This window comes from Oryza sativa, chromosome 9 (genome assembly GCF_034140825.1).
Source record: "Oryza sativa Japonica Group chromosome 9, ASM3414082v1".
NCBI lineage: Eukaryota > Viridiplantae > Streptophyta > Magnoliopsida > Poales > Poaceae > Oryza > Oryza sativa.
In genome coordinates this window covers 10,918,304-10,932,837 of record NC_089043.1, presented here as the reverse complement: position 1 = coordinate 10,932,837, position 14,534 = coordinate 10,918,304, and the positions used below count along the sequence as shown (strand labels likewise).

Here is a 14,534-nt window from a genome sequence, read left to right as displayed (position 1 = left end):
CCCGAAGTGATGAACAAGCTTGGGTCTTGGGCTCTTGATGATCAGAACAAAAGTAAAGAAGTCCAGAAGTTTTAGCAAATAATTAAATTTTATATCAGAGATCATAACCGATGTTGGATGACTTTCTCAGAAACCACCGAATTTTTCATAATTTCTCTACGACCAAAAAAATTCATGAATTTCGTGAATTTTTAGATTTTTTTTCCACAAAATTATTTAAAATTTTTATGAATTTTGGTTGAATTTGACTATATTTTAACCAAAATTTAAAAAAAAATTGAGAGGGGGATTCCGAAATTTCAATCCCTAGCATAACTTCATTGTACATATTACTTAGTATCACCAAATTCTGGAGTTTGGCTGTATATAGGGCTGGAAAAAAACTCGTGACTCGTTAACTCACTCGGCTCGTGCCTGGCTCGGCTCGGCTCATTTGGATTTGTTAACGAGCTGAGCTAGGCTTTGAGCTCGTTAGCTATAACGAGCCAGCTCGCGAGCTGCTTGCGAGCCAAACGAGCTAAGGCCCAAAACAAACAGCAGGCCAAGGCAAGGCAAGCACCAAAAGTCCAACAAGGCCAACGAAAAAAGATCACAAGCCCATCAGTAGAGATCGATGCCCAACAAGGCCCAATAAGCCCACTATTCTAACCCTAAAATCTCTCCATGCCTCCTCCAATCACTCACTTCCCTTCTCCCGTAGCGCCACAATCGCTCGCTCACTTTCTTCCTTCTCCCGTAGCGCCGCAATCGCTCGCCGTCTCCCGTAGCGCTGGAAGCCCACAATCGCTCTCAAGTCTCATCCTGTCAAAAATCGTCGTCGCCGCCCAGGAGTCACAGCCCACGGCGCCACATCCCCTTCGTCTGCTGGCCGCCGGCAAGATCGACGCCTTCTCCCCTGCCTACCTCAGACCGCCCCAAGCCCCCAACCCTCCTACCTCGCAAATCTCCAAGTCAACCGCATGGCCGCCGTCTGACGCCCTTGTGGTCATGCTTCCTCATCCTCGTGCTTGCCCTTCTTTCGTTGGCTCATGAGCCAAACGAGCTAGCTCGAGCTGGGTAACGAGTCGAGCCGAGCTGGGTTTCTAGCTCATCTATTATCTATCTATCTATCTATCTATCTATCTATCTATCTATTATATACTAAAAGTCCATTAAACTTCCTACAAACGCTCAAAAGCCGCCATATGGCGCTCCTACAATTGCTATTAGGCCGCCACGTGGCACAATCTAATCTCACCGTCGATTTTTATTTAAATTGGTGGACCCGTTATTTTATACCGTTAGATTAGATCTATACTGTTGATTTATATTTAAATTGGTGGACCCGTTTTTTTACCAATAAATTAGATCTATATATAATACCTTTCTGCTATATATACTGTTTACAGGAAGGAAGAACACATGCGTACGTACGTACGATAAAGATGAAAACCAAATGTCTGACTCAGGCCTATATGACCGATCGATCGAAATACTCCAAGACTCCACCTTTGTCATATATTCTACATATCACATTAGATAGATATCATATTCATGGAATACGATTTACTTTCAAGATATCACATTAGATAGATATCATATTTATGGAATATGATTCACTTTCAAGATGCCTTGATGGTAAAATGGTAGACACGCGAGACTCAGAATCTCGTGCTAATAAGCGTGGAGGTTCGAGTCCTCTTCAAGGTATAATACGGAGAATGCACATTCAATGAGCATTCCCCGTAGAAGCATTCCGGAAATATGCGCCTGACGCTCTCCTCTATCTTCTGAGGTACTTAACCACTTCCCTGATAAAAGGAGACAGAAATAGTATATCTGTATTAGAAAGCTTATGTATAACTATTATTACAAAGAAAAAAAATGCACGTACCTACCGTAGAAAATGATAAAGCCAATAAGAAATATATGTAATAAAAAACAAATGTGCATGGAACAGAATCGATGGTCTTTAAAATATAATACTTTACCATATAAAATATATATTACTCCACAAATATGTGCAAATATAAACTAGGTCTATAATATAAATATAAAATATAGACAGTTATCTTTTAAATTATTTTTAGTTATATATCCAATCTGTGATCCCATTATATTCCTTTAATTAAATAAAATATTTGTGTCTTATAAAATTTATCGTGCGGTTCTATATACATCACATCTTGGGCTAATATATAATAATTATTGTAATGATAATTTTTAAATAATTTCATATCATATTTTAGGATGTCAAATATCACTTGATAAATATACTACGTAATTGATAAATAAGTTTGGAAGAATAAATACATTCTTTAAATTAGTAAAGGTATAACATGTGTTGTTGTCAATAGTAGGTGTTCAAACCAAACCAGGTGCTAAACTATAGGTATTTGTCAAAATATGAACAATAATATAGTGCTCTGGAGATTATCGTGGTGTTATGTCTCTCTTTGGCAATTTTCTTTCAAGTACCATCTGGTGATGGACCTTGCTTTTTTTCGAATGAGAGTATTCTAGCTGTACTATAAAAATATGAGTAGTAATGATTAATATCTTAAACATATTGTGTCTACTCTATAGCACAAATCTACTCAAAAATTAAAAAAAACTACTATCTTGGTCACGTTTATCTTTTCTTTCTCCTTCCCCGAGGGGCACCAAGCATAACCAACAGAGTTTGCTATGCTATCCTAAGTATAACAGAGACATATATAGGCTGAGTTAAGGCGATCCCAGTATACCAATGCAATACTACATAGGGGTGTGATAGTAAATTAGACATTAAATTGTGCTCCAAGTTCTGGAGGAGGACAACTATCCCAATGAGAGACCTATCATTCAAGGCAGTAGAGTAAGAAAGTCTTGACGATTATGACTGACTTCACCCACTAAATGGGCATTCCTGTTTAACTTTAATGGTTTAATTTTAATGGTGTATCCTATTAATCGGTAGAAGTGGTATTTTTAGAATATTTATATATGGATTTGGAAATAAGTAAGACATATACAGTTCCATCTATTAATAGATACTCAACTTTTAAAATAGTGGTAATAATAGATTAGATGTATTTTATTTTAAAAACTAATACCTTATTACTCTGTATACGTATACGGGAGAACTATAAGGCTTGAAAAGGAAAAAAAACATAAGTAGTTCGTACATACATCCGACTTGGAAAAAGAAATGAAACTTTACCTACTGTCCATCGGGAAAAAGAATCTATACACGGTGGTCTTTCAAAATAGTATTTTCAAAATCCCTTACAATAAAAACAATAAAAAAATGTGTATCATTAAAAAGATCGATGGTTTTTAAATATTATTATCTACTATTTAAAGATAAATATATTACACTACAAATTTACTTAAATATACATAGTTAAACTAAATTTGTATTATAAATATGAAACATCCCATCAATGACCTCTATTCGTTATAACTTACCATACGAGGCTGATATATACAATAATTATGCTATTATAATTTTTTATTTCACATCATATTTTAGGGTGTCAAATATTACTTGATGAATATACGACGCTAATTTAAATTTACATTTGTAAAAATAAAAAACACAATTTAGTTGTTTCAATTTATACCATTAGATTAGGTTTATTATTTAAAAATAGGCAAAATTTGCTACAGGACACTCAAAGATTGTGGCCTTTGTTGTGGGACACCCGAAGATCGTGAATTTTTTCGTGGACACTGTAAAAATATGGTAATTTGCTGCTAGACACTCCTCCGATTATATTATTATTTCCGGCCGAATCGGAGAAAGAAACTTTAGTAAATGGCAACTTTGCCCTTGGGTCAGTGTTTAACCCGATGGAGATGGGTCGAATCAGACCCATTCCCCATTTAGTGTCACAATCCCCTCTCCTCCAAACCCTAGGGTTAGGTGCGGTGGCGATCTGCGGCGACGGCAGCGATCTGCGGCGGCGACGTCGGCGAGCTCCGGTGACTGCGATGTTGGCGAGCTCCGGTCGGCAAGCTTCGGTGACTGCGGCGGCGACGTCGACAAGCTCCGGTGACTGCGGCGGCGAGCTAGGACGCTCTGCCGCTAGCAGATTCGAGCAGAGAAGTGCGGCGGCGATCTGCGGCAGATTGAGGTGGCCGGCGAGATGGACCAATCCTTGTACACGGGCTCGTCGTCAATGCGTAACCCAGTCACAGGCGAGTTGCACGTCGGTAAGTGTCCGTTATGCGGTACGCAGTTGGAAGCAAAGACATCGAGGACCCCTGCTAACCCAAACAAGCGGTTCGTGAAGTGTCCAAAGCTTGAGCATGTAAGTTTTAGGCATAATTTGTCTTGTAATCTAGATGCATGAATCCTCCATTTGCACCTCTTGGCCTTGCAGTATGCTCTGTACCTCGTCGATTCGCTATATGGAATTGCAAGTTCAACCTCTTTTAGTACTGCATACTGCCTAATGCATCTTTTAAATGTTTCACCGTCTTCAAATGTTACATCAACAGCTATCTTAGGATTGTCAAGATCAGTTATATGCACTACAGATTCACAACCCTGCTCATCATCTGCAGCTAAGTCGTCGACATCTTCATCAGACCCAGGTTCATAATCTAGATCATGCTCTTCATCATCTGAAACCAAATCCTTGTACTTATCCTTCTCATCATCTACACCGACATACTCTACCTCATCATTCTCTCCCCAAGCATCAACCGGTTTGTAAGTGCTACACTTCTTTGGTTTAGTAGAAGGCATAGAGGACTGTCCTACTTGACTTTGTTGTGTGAACAACACAATGTCAGTGCAAACATCTTGCGGCTCAGTGTTGCCCTGCTCCACACAAGGCTCTGTCCTATTCTGTGCGTCATCACTCACATCAACAAATAAAGGGAGCCTCCTCATCTCCCTGTACATATCGAAAGCATCAAGTAAAGATCTATCAGAGGCTACCTGCGCATATTGGTTTGCATTTTTGTCCCAAAATTTCACATTTAGCTCTTGCTGAGGACTATGTATGACCTCATCATCCAAATCGCTCATTAGATCAATCCAACACACTGTATCCTTGTCTACAATCCACTTAATGTTCTTACTCACATGATATTTGGGTCTCCGTTCTTAGTAAACTCGACATAAGGACCAACCCGAATGCAAACTCTACATGCCGAGCTGCAATCCATCCTACGTGAACACAAGTGAACACAAAACGCAATGAAATCGATTAAAAACCACTTCAAACATAACCCCAACAAATTTCATTTCAAGAAAGAAAATAACAAATCAATGCCCATTAATGCTTACCAGTCAGGGACCCATGACAAATCAATCGGCTTCAAAGGAGATTGACTGCTCGTAAAACGCACCGAGCATTTCTTCACCGCTGCCTTCTTCTTCCTGGGTGACCCCCTCCCCTCTAGGCACGACATTGATTCCGTCATCGCAGCAACCCCGAGCTCAAAGATCCATCGGTCGCTTCAATCCGCTGCTGACCCCCGAACCCCCTCGCTCACGACGCACCTCACCGCCGCCGCCGCCGCTGAGGCTCAAAGCTAGGGTTCAAAGGAGAGGGGATTGGTTATGTCAAGCTCGGGCTCACACGAGAGGGGATCGGGTCTGGTTCGACCAACGTTTACAAGAAAAATGGCGCAGGGGCTTTTTGGTACTTTCACCACCCTTTCTCTCTCTGATTCGGCCAGAAATAATAAAATAATCGGAGGAGTGTCCAGCAGCTAATTACCACATTTTTACAGTGTCCACGAAAAGATTCACGATCTTCGGGTGTCCTACAGTAAAGGCCACAATATTTGAGTGTCCTGTAGCAAATTTTGCCTTAAAAATAATACATTTCTCCATACATGGATACATGAGAAATATATAACTGTTACATCGGAAAAAGTACTCCGTACGTACATATGATTGAGAAAACAATAATACTTACATATCGTTTGCCGGAAGAACATAAAACATACTTATCATAAAGTCAAAAAATCGGCAATTCTACAATTTAGGGATAAAATCTTCAAGTTTACACAAATGTAAATATAAAATATCCAACCAATGCTTTTAAGCGTTCTATCTTTTAAATTATTTTGAAATTATATATCCAATTTGCGATCCGGTTGTATTCCTTCAAAATAAATAAACTACTATTATCTATAGCCTAAATACATCACAAATATGGAGCCGACATGTAATATTTATGTTATGATAATAATTTCAAATCAGATTTTAGGTGTAAAAACAGTTGATGAAAATACAACGCTAATGTAAATGTACATATTTATTCTCCAAATTACCAAAGGTGTCTCATGAGATTAGAAAAAATAGGTGTTGAAAACAAACCGGATACTAAACTAACATGCACTACACTATAGATTTTTATCAAAATATGATACGGTACTTTGGAGATTATCGTGATAGTATTTAAAAAAAATCACTTTGTCTCAGTTACATATAAATTCTTCTATTATTTAGGGATAAAATTTAACTCCTTCGATTTATGCGACGGAGGGAATATAAGTAATATAAGTCTATCTTTGATTAGATGAAGTAGTATCGTTGGCTATATTTTTAATACAAAATATCTTTCATTACTAAAGTTAAAATGTTACTTAAAGTCATCTATAGCATACAAAATTAAAAAATGTTATATAAAGATTGGAAACTCAAAAAATTTTAAAAAAGAATCACACATAATACAAATAGATATGAACTAACTTCATTATTATGACATATTTTTTCTAATAAATTTGAGGACATACAGTTTCAAGTAATACACCCAAACCAGTTATTAACGAAGATAAGTTTAAAATATAGTCAAAAAATATTTCAAAAATATAATCTACACATAAACATTTGTAATGAAAGTTCAAACAAGATTAAACAATATGCCCGCACGTATATGCGGGCTACCTTCCTAGTTAGGATAACGAGCCGAGCCGAGCCAGCTCGTTATCCTAACGAGGTAGACCGAGCCGAGCTGAGCCAGCTCGACATCCATCCCTAGCTGTATATCATATATCGAGATTTGGGAGTGGAAAAAGCAAAAAACCAGAGAATGCGACTTGTTTTTTTAACTAAAAATAGTGTAGATGTAGATATCGATAATTTTTTATGTCAATTATTTGGTAGTCCCTAGACTGTCTGTTCACTTGTGTTCACCATTTAACAGCTAATCGATTTCTGATAACATTGGTCGTGCTCAACAAGATTAGATAGATAGATAGATAGATAGATATAGGCAGAAAGATATTGGGTCGATATCATATAATAATGCAAATAAATACTTGTTTATTTTATCTGCATCGAAGAGAAATATATAGACGCATACACTGCGCAGCCGAGAAATTAATAACATGCATGAAATTATTTTGTCACGCCGGCGTCATCCTTTTTGCAGCAACACTGCTCGGGGTTGGTGTTGTGAATACACCGCGCAGTGTATTTCGGATGGTGATGGGTTCTGCATTTGTTGGTGCATGCTACAATCTTGCAGTGTGGTACTTCATCGGTGAATGTCTCCTCATCTAGAGATACATTCAATATGCAATGCACAGTGCAATATTAATTAACGCATGAATTGATTGAATCAAACAGAAATTGGCGGGTTAATCGATCAAAACTAACTAGTCAGTATTAAAATTGAAGTATCTGCGCTATATATATACCTCCATAGCATGATGGGATGGTCGACATAACCACAAAAACTATGCAAACAGCAACAGCTATCGAGTATAGTGGCCTCGACATATTGCTTTTCAATGGTGCCGTGATGACAGTGGTGCTAACTGTATAGTATCTCTGCACCACTTCTGTTTAATTTGGTGGGACTTAAACTGGCAACAACTTTGTTGTTGTTTATATAGAAGCAAAACAAAATCGCAGGGATAAGATATATAGATAGATATAGATACATGTTGGTCTCGTCAATTTAATGCTCTATATTTTATTGTGATGTTTAATGTTACCATATCTGATTCGCCAGTTTTGTGTTTTCTATTTAATTCCTCTATTTAGATTGGCATTTATTGCTTTGGGTTCCACTATAAAACAAACTAAAATGAGTAAATATATCTTTATCATCAATCAAATATAGTGGCATTATTTATTACTTTCTAGCTCTATGTATTGCTCAATTGTTGGGATTTGAGATTGTATTCAACCACTTTTCAATGTTTTTCTTCGGACGTGTGTGTGTTGGTGGGGGGGGGGGCTGATTCACTAATTGTCAGTCAGCATGCGCTGCACAAGCTGAAAGATAGTAAGATACACGGGCGACAAGGTTCGGGAGCTCGGTGAGGGCAGGATGCTAGAGGCAGAGCTGCGTAGCCCCGTGAGGCGGTGGCCAGCATATGATAGTGTTTGCAGCCTAGAGGAAGGGCAGTGAAATCGAATTCGCAAAATAGTTGCTTACCATCAAAAGAATTGAAAATTGAAGTCAATCATGAATTTCTACAGATATGATGATATATCTTGGGGTTAAGTGAAACTTATTTCAATGCACCCTAGTGTAAAGTATTTGCTAAACCTAGTATAAAATTAAAAAGGGTCTAACCTAACTGGTGCAAAGTGTAATTTGTTCTAAAATAAAACTATTTCAGCAGGAGCTTTTCATGATATGTAAGAACACTTCACTTTATTTTAGTATATTAACTACAAAGCATCATGTCGACGATAAGTTAATATTCTTTTAAGAGTAAATTTCACAAAACACAAACCACTGGGGCACCAGTAACACGAAACCTTAATTATTGTAATTTATTTCAAGGAATCCCATATTTTGGGGCAAAATGTATCAAGAAACCCATATATATAAAACACTCATATTTCATTATCATTTATGATTGTTTCAACATAAATTCATATTAGTTGAGTCAAATTACATATCCCTCTCGTTTACTTTATTTTTATTCTCAATTTTGCGCTAAAAATTTGAAAAATCCTAACTGACAATGACATGAGTAATCAAACCGTGGTGATCAACGATTGTTGAAAACGACTTACCTGGATATATATGTACTAAAAACTATCTCATAAATTTGTTCACAATTATTATAGACAAATATATTAGTTATATGGACTATATAAGCTTGAGCCCAACGTTTTATGAAATATTTTGTCCTAAAACCTAGTGTTTCATGAAACGAATAGCAAAACCTAGGGTTTTGTGTTATGAAAGCCCTGGAATGTAGTGTTTTCTGAAATTTATTCCTTTTAAATTGCAAAAATGTTTTGCATGCCTTAACTAAAATGCAAAACCTGAATTAATTTTATGCAAAAATGAAATAATGGCCCAAAAAACTGGGGTTTCATGATCAACAGCTGTTTTTTCATTGTTTTGACTAACGTAGACGCATCGAAATGTACCGCTGAGCTACTTTAGTTCAGGAAATTCATGAACCAGTCCCTTTCAAAGTTACCTCCTTATCAGCATTGCTAACTATCAAAAAGTGCTGCAGTGTTAAATTTGTTTGGTGGTTCTGAATTCAAAGCCCAGCTTCAGCTTGGTTTGTGAGTCGTCACCATCAGCAAATGGAAAGGTCTTACTCAGATTATTTTTCAACGCTCGATAGATACTACTTTGTGCAAAACAAAGGTTCGAAATTTCTTTTTCTACAGCACCCATATCGCTTTCAGATTGGTGCCTTTTTATTTATAGAAGTACTTCTTTGTTCATGTCTCCAAGACTTTTACAATGGCGAACCATTTTGCAGTTCTTACCTTTTTTATGGAAACAAGCAAAAAAATATGTAATAATATTACAGACAAAATATATTTTTATCAAATATGTTACTATTAGATGTTTTCTCATTTGAATATATGGTTTTAACTTGATTCAAACAAATATCTATTCCAAAATATCAGAAAATATCGGTGACTAATTTATAAAAAGTGTAAAAGCAGTGGGGGATGGACACCAGCACACCTCCGCCTATGCTGCGTTCATACTTCATCCTGTCAGTGTTTTATTTCTCATTCAGAGCTCTATAGTTCCGATCGAGGTTAAATGTCACTTTCACACGTGACAATCTAACATTATATACAAATTCTCACATAGTATATACGTGGGCATATATATGTATGTGTGTTATTGATACGCAGTTGTGATAAGAATTCTATTGGTTTGCCACATAGATTGTGAATTTCGCAATGTTTAAATACACAAAATGGATCACAATCATATATTAAGACAACGTTGGAAACACATACTCCCTCCGGTTCCATTTTAAATGACGTTTTGGACAATGACACGGTCTACGAGATATATCTTTGACCTTATTTTTCTATTATAATATATATAATAAATAAATACATGTTTACTTTTATTATAGTGCTTTAAAAGACAAATCTATATATTGTTCTATATATTGTTCTAGTTCCTTTAAACTAAATATTTTTAAAGTTATTGATGGTCAAAGTTATAAAAGTTTGACCTAAACCTTGTCTAAATCGTCAATTAATATGGAACCAGAGGGAGTATATATACTCCCTCCTTTTTTTTTATGTTGGTTAGCTTAAAATTAAAATAACCAGCGCCAAACATTTGGAGGAGGACACAGAATATTCAAGCTCTCCAATACACATAAATATAAATATATAATAGCTACAAGAGACATATATATAATTTATCAAAATTACAATTTAAGCTAGTACACAGCTGCTTTTCATGTTTAGAAATCTAATAGTACTTATAAAACATCAGAAACAAATAAATAATATATCTATCAGCTGCATGCTTTGTAAAATCTGACAGTTTTAGACTTGCATCATTATTGCCAGTAAATCTAACAAAGCAAGAATTATTTCAGAAACCATGGGTAGCAGATCGATACATGCTTGTAACTAATGACCAACGCCATCGCTTGGTGCTGACCACAGCGCTCTACTGCGCCCAGCGCCGCCCTTCGCCGGCGTTGGAGGCACCTGAACATGGATCAACTCATCTGAACATCGAGGAGTAGTACTCCTGCTGCTTACATGCTGGGTATCATCGTTTGGCACCATCCTAGCATGTGAAGGTGATGGTGGTGAGGCCACGAGGAAGATGAACAAGATCGCAATCGCATGAGAAAACCCCATGTTGATCAATTGAGATAGCTAGGCTAGATATATCGACGAACTAATTAACTCAAGCTATGTGGATATGGTTGCTTGTATGGTTTTAGTATGTTTATTGCGTGCCTGCTTGAACTTGAGCATATATTTATAGGGAGAAAAAGGTCGCTACTATGCATGCATATCTCAGATGCGAAACTATAGGAGAATTAATGAAGGTTAACGGCCGGGACAGTATGTTTGAGAGTCAAGTTAATTAGGCTGGCCGAGTCAACCAACTTGTTGTCACAGGTCTGCATCACATTTCCCCTAATTGTAGGCACAAGGTGTTGAAATTAGAAAGAGTCAGTGTGCACAATTGACTACTGTTTTTTGTGGATTGGATTGAGCTATACCTATATATATATACACACACACACACAAATGCATTAATGCATATCTTGATGTGATCTGTTAAACTACGTGCATTAAAACATTTATTAAGATTTTATTTAACCATATTAATCCACGGTTCGTCCCGTAACTAATAAAGATACAAAACATTAAGTGGTCCAGTATATTGTTCCTATGTAGTCTAACTAATGAATATAATTAATCTTGGCGTATTGACATCCTATTTCCTAGAGGGAGTTTACTAATGGAGGTGGCTATTACATTTAATTTTATTCAAGTCATCTGCAAATCAAATAAAAGTACTGATCAATTAAAACGGTAACATGTTAATATATTACCTCTGATAAAAAAAACCCTGTCAACATAGAATGATTTTATTTTATTGGTTTGTTTTGACTCAAATCTTGCTTTCTATCTGCTTCTTGATGCTCACGTGGTGGGATTGAGGCTACCTTTTACATTAAGGATGGTTCATCCATCTCTTATGACTTCTCTAACTCATTACCAATCCTATATAGATGACTACCATGCACGCATATTAGGGGTAGCACGTAAAAATTTATTCACTTGGTACTTCTACATCCAAATATCAAGCACTTCATTGCACGGTCCAGATGCAATGCCTCATCTTCAATTACCTAAACTATGCTTGCTTGTCAAAATAACAACTTCATTGAAAAAATTAATTTGAAAATTCTTATCAAGTAAATCATCAACAAAGTGGTCTGTTAGTCATTTGAATTGTTCAAAAGGAGTACTACCATATTCATTTGCAACACTTAATTCAGTTGAATTATTCAACACGGTAGTATCATGTTCATTTGCAACACATAATTACTATTTTTCTTGGCTGAACTTGCTGGCATGCAGTCCCCATCAATATAAGGAACACAAGTGAAAAGGCATAAATGTGTACTGTCCTTGCGCATCCTAAATCATATGGACTGACCTATGATATTAAAGTGTGAAATGCTCCCCGCGTCCCTAAACTTATCACGCTATGTAACATATACATTGAAATTGTAGATCAACCTCCTAATACTTGCTGAATTTTCTTACAGGTCCAAAAACTGTCAAATACCCTGTCACGCATACATACATCCCCTCAGAGATCCTATTTGGCACTGTTGATATTGTTGCCACCTGCCCACCTCCCTCCTCTCTCTCTAGCATGTGGTCCACCGCAGAAGCAACAATAGCGAAATGGCGCCACCAGAAGCAGAAGCATAAGCAAAATGACGAGGGAGCTTAGGGTAGGTCAGCAACGTCGAGGTTTACGGAGGAGCAGGGCCACATCGGAGGCCGGTCAGAGACCAGTCAACATGGGATCAGGAGATCCGAAGGGGGTGGAGTGGTGACCCGATGGAGATGCTTTGTGGGGCCTAGGCAATAATGGCCTAAGCAGAAGAGTATTCGAAAGTAGCAGGGTCTCTTGCTCCATTCAAACAGAGAAGTGGTGAGGAAAAGAGAGGGAGGGGAGGAGAAAGAAAGAGAAAGATGGTGGAGAGAGCATAAGGGAGGCAGCAGCAACGTCAACGCCACCTGACATTTTTGGATCTTGATGACACATTTTTAAAAGTTTCAAGTAATAAGTCTGCATTTTCAAAGTAACTTGACCTAGGTGACACATTGCGATAAGTTTAGCCACTAACGGGGTGCATTTCACTCTACATTAAATGTCAACACTAGATAATAGGGCCTGTTTTAATTAATTAGAAAATTACGGTATGTGACAACATACGATTATTGGAAAAAGAGTTGGTTAATGGACTATTTTAACATGGGTGAATCCCTTATATGCCACTAACTTTATCACGTTCTACAATATGCCATCAACTTTTGCTTAACTTTTACAATTTATCATCGCTGTCCGATTAGCCTCTGTCAGCACTATACAATTTTGTCGAAATGACCAAAATACCCGAAGGACAAAAACTTCCAAAATTGTACAAAAATTCCAAAAATATCATACTATAAACATAAGATTGTAAACATCCAAAATTTGGCCAAAAACATAAAATCTGATATTTCAGAATTTTTATCCAAATTTTGAATGTTTTGTCCCAGGGGTATTTTGGTCATTTGGAAAAATTTGTACTGTACTAACGAAGACTAACCAGGTGACGATGGTAAATCTTAGAAGTTAAGCAAAAGTCAATGGCATATTGTAGAACATGATGAAGTCAGTGGCAAATCGTAAATCTGTGACAAACTCAATGGCATATAATGGATACTCTCTTTTAACATTGACGGGGCTTGCAGCTGCTTGAGCCAACTCCTCTTCTGTTAACTGTATGAAACCGCACATGTTGTGGTGGGAGTTTTGTATGATAATAGTAGAAATAACATATAAGATAGCTACAAGATTAATATAGCATTATATACTTTATATATTTTTTCTTCCTTGTGGTGGACTACTGAAATAAATATAAATCATATATATTGATCTGTTAAAAGTAAAAACAAAGTGAAGTGGCTCAGTGAGAAAAAGAAAAAAAAACGGAGATAATATAGAGTAATCATTCAAAGATAAAACTAAGGTGATATGAGGGATATAACTTGAATCATAGATCAAGCATCCAATGGCTACAAACAATTAAGCTAATGTACTTTAATGAGAGAAGAGAGAAATAGCATTAATTATACATAGTGGGGATGAACTTTCAGCGGGATGGTATCTAGTGAACGTGGTTCAACTTTTTCTTTTCTCCGAAATTTTTCTCTTGGTTGTTTTTTTTTTGAAACAAAACTTTCTTTGAGCGCTTATTTATTAGGGGGATTAGGGCAACCACAATGTATGAAAAAGGTGACCTTAAGGTAATGATTGCACTTGTAAAGTGAGCTATATACATTGTGGAAAGTAGCATTAGTTTAGAGTGCACCTTATGCTTAAGGTCTACCATAAGCAAAAAGAAAATATTTTTTCTCTCTCATTCACTTCATGAACAAGAGATCAAACAATTATTTTTCCATTCTATGTGGGCCCATCTTATGGCTAAATTCTAACCATAGCATTGTGGGTATGGCTTTAACAATGGCTTACTATTCATAGGGCCCACCTTAAGGTTACACTACACCACAAACATTGAGGATGCCCTTAGGGTGTGGAAAGGGACTGGTTATTTCG

At 36.9% G+C, this 14,534-nt stretch overlaps 1 long non-coding RNA gene across 1 annotated transcript; it reads right to left on the bottom strand.

Moving 5' to 3' along the window:
• Positions 1-7,226: 7,226 nt before the first annotated feature.
• On the bottom strand, positions 7,227-7,777 carry LOC112936482 (uncharacterized). Its single transcript, XR_003238765.2, has 2 exons — positions 7,627-7,777; positions 7,227-7,485 (listed from the first exon to the last, which is right to left on the bottom strand). It is a non-coding gene; the product is annotated as an uncharacterized lncRNA (long non-coding RNA).
• Between the last annotated feature and the right edge of the window lie 6,757 nt (positions 7,778-14,534).